The sequence below is a fragment of the Molothrus aeneus genome, chromosome 25 (genome assembly GCF_037042795.1).
Source record: "Molothrus aeneus isolate 106 chromosome 25, BPBGC_Maene_1.0, whole genome shotgun sequence".
Lineage (NCBI taxonomy): Eukaryota > Metazoa > Chordata > Aves > Passeriformes > Icteridae > Molothrus > Molothrus aeneus.
In genome coordinates, this window is record NC_089670.1 from 4,126,662 (window position 1) to 4,131,818 (window position 5,157).

A 5,157-nucleotide genomic window follows, 5' to 3' on the forward strand; every position below is an offset into this window, starting at 1 on the left:
CCCTCTAGTGGAGGTGGGAGCTCGGCACACCGAGATAATCCCAAATCCCACAGCTCAATTCAGGATCCCATTGCCTGACAGCTCCCCATGCAGGGCTGGGGCACATCTGCAGGGTGTGACAGCCCCGGGGACAGTGCAGGTGTCACTTCTGCACAGCCACCTGCAGCAGGTAAACACCTGCCCACAGTGTTCAGGCACAAAAGGATTAAACAAGAAGAAAGAAAATCAGCTTTGAAAAATAAATTTTATTCACATTCACTATCCAAATAGGCACAACTGCTTTCTATAACCCACAGGAAAGCTGGAGGGGGACTTTTTACAAGAGCATGGAGTGCCAGGATAAGGGGGAATGGCTTCAACAGGCATTCAACAGGGAAAGGTTAGATGGGGTATTAGGGAATTAGGGAGGGTGGGGAGGCCCTGGCACAGGGCACCCAGATAAACTGTGGACATATTCAAAGCCAGGTTGGACTGGGCTTGGGGCAACCTGGGATAGTGGAAGGTGTCCCTGCCCATGGCTGGGGGTGGAAGGAGATGGTCTCTATACTCCCAAACCCTTCTGTGATTCTGTGATACCCCAAAAAGACCACACAGGAATTACCAAACTGCAAGAGCAGCTCTCACCATCCTGCAGAATCACCTCTTGGTCCAGCCACCTGAAAATAAAAAACCAAGATGTCCAGCCAGGAATGCTAAAGCCAGAGCCCCCATCCTACACACACCTACCTCCCCTGGATCAGTGTTAACTGAAGCATCATCCACCCCAGCTCTCCCTAAAATCCTTCCCAAAAGCATCTCTACCACTTCCAGAGCCACATCACCCATCCCACAGCAACAAGGAACTGGAAAAGCACTTGTTATTTTGGCAGGGAATGTTTGCCAGGAGCCAGGATCACTGTGCTGCCAGGTTCCCAGCACAGGCCCTCCCCTCTCCCTTCCCACACCTGCCAGGGCACACAGCCCTGAGGTGTCCTCAGGTGAACCCCCCTGCAGGAGACAAACCAGACAAGTAAACAAGAGAGCAAAGTACACAACTTCCAACAAAGCCTTACATTTGCTCAAGTGCAGAAACCAACTTATCACTGTTCCCTGCTACGTGGGGAACAAAGTTGCAACTCAAACAGCATCTAGTGATAAATCAAGTACCCAAGTTCTCATTTCCATACTTGACAGAGCACCAGTTTGATTTTGCAAAACATTTTCAAAAGAAGACTCAGTACACCTTAAAAACCCCCAATCTAACCCGTTTTCCCTTGGATTAGGGGTGCAGCTGTTGTATGCAGTATCATACATGACCATCAAAATGCTTCATGAATGTTCACACCTGTTACTGCACAGGTGAGGCCCAGCACGGAGCCCACCTGGGAGCTGCTCTCGGGCACGGGTGAGGCTGGCTGGCACCACCCAGCAGCCCTTCCCCAGCCCACAGACCCTGTACCCCTTCCAGGGCGGCCACACGGGGCTCCCACGACTCACCTGCTGCTCCCTCACCTCAGCAAGGGCAGCACCCAGTGCCACCCGTGTCACCGTGCGGGGCTGAGCCCTGCCAGGACACCCTGTGACACACAAAGTTCTGGGACACTCACAGCAAAAACAAACCCTGCTCTGGCTGTTGGCCCTGGGGAACCCTCCCCACCACACAGCTCAGCCCTTACACCCCACGGGGCCCACTCTGCTCTCCCACCCTGCTGTGGGCCCAACATCTCCCTGGGGAGCAGCCACACCCCAGAGCTGTCCCTGCACAGCACTCCATACCTCCTACAGACATCCTACACAGTCCCAAAGCCCCCAGAGACCCCAAATCCTGCAGCCCCCAATGCTCCAGCCCCCCAAACCCTGTCTTCCCCAGCCCTCACTGTAGCCCCCCACATGAACCCCAGGCCCTCACTACCCAATATCCCCCCTTCATCCCCAAAACTCCCCACAGCTGCCTCCCCCAGCCCACCACAGAACCCCACACCCTGTCCCCCAGGCCCTCACTACCCCCCTTCACTGCATCCCACGCCCCCCAAACCGTTTGCCCCGGCCTCCTCACGTTCACCCCTGCCTCCCACACCGCCCTCCAGCCCCATGCAGCACCCCCTGCAACCCTACGCCCCTCCCCCCGTACCTCAATACCCGCCATTCTGATCCCAAACCCCCTCTGCACCCCCAAATCCAGCTGCACCCCAACCTCCATTCCCTGCACTCCAGTACCTCGTTTCCCACCCACTCTGCACTCCTTCAGCACCCCAAACCCCGAGTCCCCCAATGTCCCCCACTTCCCACACCGCCCCCAGCCCCTGTTTACCCGCAGCCGCCATTACCGCCCCTCCTGCACCCCACACTCTGCCCCCGACCCTCATTACTCCCAGTGCTCCAGACCCCCCTACTTCATCTCCCCCAGCCCGCTCCCCGCACCCCACACCCCGCTCTCAGCTCCCATCCAGCCCCCCATGTCCCCGACCCTCCCTCCTGCACACCCCGTGCCCGCCATGGCCCCCGGCCTTCCCTCAGCGTCCCCGTGCTCGCCATGATCCCGACTCTCCCTCCTGCACACCCCGTGCCCGCCATGGCCCCCGGCCTTCCCTCAGCACCCCGTGCCCGCCATGGCCTCCGGCCTTCCCTCAGCGTCCCCGTGCTCGCCATGATCCCGACTCTCCCTCCTGCACCTCCCGTGCCCGCCATGGCCTCCGGCCTTCCCTCAGCGCCCCCGTGCCCGCCATGGCCTCCGGCCTTCCCTCAGCACCCCGTGCCCGCCATGATCCCGACTCTCCCTCCTGCACACCCCGTGCCCGCCATGGCCCCCGGCCTTCCCTCAGCACCCCGTGCCCGCCATGGCCTCAGACCCTCCCTCAGCACCCCGTGCCCGCCATGATCCCGACTCTCCCTCCTGCACCTCCCGTGCCGGCCATGGCCTCCGGCCTTCCCTCAGCGCCCCCGTGCCCGCCATGGCCTCCGGCCTTCCCTCAGCACCCCGTGCCCGCCATGGTCCCGACTCTCCCTCCTACAACCCCCCGTGACCGCCATGGTCCCGACTCTCCCTCCTACAACACCCCGTGACCGCCATGGTCCCGACTCTCCCTCCTACAACCCCCCGTGCCCGCCATGGTCCCGACTCTCCCTCCTACAACCCCCCGTGCCCGCCATGGTCCCGACTCTCCCTCCTACAACACCCCGTGCCCGCCATGGTCCCGACTCTCCCTCCTACAACACCCCGTGCCCGCCATGGTCCCGACTCTCCCTCCTACAACACCCCGTGCCCGCCATGGTCCCGACTCTCCCTCCTACAACACCCCGTGCCCGCCATGGTCCCGACTCTCCCTCCTACAACACCCCGTGCCCGCCACGGCCCCCAGCCTTCCCTCAGCCCCACGCGGCCGGAAGCGCGGCCGGAAGGGCACCGAGAGCAGCCGCGGGCCAGAGCGCCGCGTGGGGCACGGCCCGCCAGGGACAGCGCCCTCGTGCGGCAGGAGCTGGGACTGCAGCGGCGGCCGGGACCCGCCCGGAGCGGAGCCGGGAACGGGAGGGGAGCGAGAGGGGAAGGGCCGGGAGCGGAGCCCGGGAACGGGAGGGGAACGGAGCCGGGAACGGGAGGGGAACGGAGCCTGGGAACGGGAGGGGAACGTAGCCTGGGAATGGGAGGGGAACGGAACCCAGCTCTGTGGCCTCGGGGCCGGCAGAGAACGGGACCCCGTGCAACTCGGAACGGCCAGACCGGGCAGGGTTTGGCTTTGGAGCGGCTGGTGAGAAGGGAGCCACGGAGATGTTCCAGGGCCTGAAGCCACAGAGATGCTCCAGGGGCTGGAGTCAAGGAGATGCTCCAGGGGCTGGAGACACGGAGATGCTCCAGGGGCTGGAGTTACAGAGATGCTCCAGGGGCTGGAGACATGGAGATGCTCCAGGGGCTGGAGTTACAGAGATGCTCCAAGGGCTGGAGACACGGAGATGCTCCAGGGGCTGGAGTTACAGAGATGCTCCAAGGGCTGGAGACACGGAGATGCTCCAGGGGCTGGAGTTACAGAGATGCTCCAGGGGCTGGAGACACGGAGATGCTCCAGGGGCTGGAGTTACAGAGATGCTCCAAGGGCTGGAGACACAGAGATGCTCCAGGGGCTGGAGTCAAGGAGATGCTCCAAGGGCTGGAGCCCCTCTGCTCTGGAGCCGGGCTGGCAGAGCTGGGGGTGCTCACCTGGAGAAGAGAAGGCTCCAGGAAAGCTCAGAGCCCCTTCCAGGGCCTGAAGGTGGCTTATGAAAAGATGGAGAGTGACTTTTTATACAGGCAGATAGTGATAGGACAGGACAGAATAGTTTTACACTAACAGACTGAGGAAGAAGTTCCTCCCTGGGAGAGTGCTGGCGCAGGGTGCCCAGAGAAGCTGTGGCTGCCCCATCCCTGGAAGTGCCCAGGGCCAGGTTGTCCCACCTGGGACAGTGAAGGGTGTCCCTGCCCATGGCAGGATGGAATGAGATGAGCTTTTAGATCCTTTTCAACCCAAATCATTCCATGATTCCACTTTTATTATCTCCCCCCCACCAAGGCAAAATCTCTGCACAGAGAGTTCAGAGCCTGTTCTTGGCTGGAGCTGAAACCACAGGGCAGTTAATACACAGTAAATCACTATTTTGATTTAATATTCTGCTGATGGTTCTCAAGGCTGCCTGTTTATGTTGAATTGTGCTTCACTTTCAGTGACTCTGACAGCCCCACTCCTGGCTGAGAGAGGCTTTCAGCACTAATACAGGTATCTCTCAAGAAATTTAATCACAATTTTCCCTCCAAGACATTTTGGTATAAACGGCCTGGGAGCAGAAAACCACTCCAACACACAAGCAATAACGTGCTCCCTGATGGCTCATTAAAAATGAAGCAGTGTTTAGTTTTATTTCTGCAGTAACACATTTTAGCAGACCTCTTATAAAATATACATACAGGTCCAAGCTGTGCAAAACCTGGATGGGAGGAGCAGCTGGGAAAACCAAGCATGACACCACCAGCAAACAAAAACTCTTTGTTTTTTTTTTTTCCCATTAAAGGTTAGTGTGGCCTCTGGGTGCTGGCACATCCCCACAGGGACTGAGTGACACAGGGACAGGTTTGTGCCACCAGCCCAGCCCCGTGCTGAGCAGGTAATCCCACACTCAGATTCCCCTGGAGTGGATGCCTGCACTGCTCAG

At 59.6% G+C, this 5,157-nt stretch overlaps 1 long non-coding RNA gene and 1 other non-coding gene across 2 annotated transcripts; both read right to left on the bottom strand.

Annotated features, from left to right (window-relative positions):
* Window positions 1-225: 225 nt before the first annotated feature.
* LOC136566516 (uncharacterized) lies at window positions 226-1,802 on the bottom strand. The gene is made up of 2 exons (XR_010785031.1): window positions 1,477-1,802; window positions 226-656 (listed from the first exon to the last, which is right to left on the bottom strand). It is a non-coding gene; the product is annotated as an uncharacterized lncRNA (long non-coding RNA).
* On the bottom strand, window positions 1,272-1,427 carry LOC136566593 (small Cajal body-specific RNA 16). The gene has a single exon (XR_010785052.1). It is a non-coding gene; the product is annotated as a small Cajal body-specific RNA 16 (non-coding RNA).
* Window positions 1,803-5,157: the final 3,355 nt, after the last annotated feature.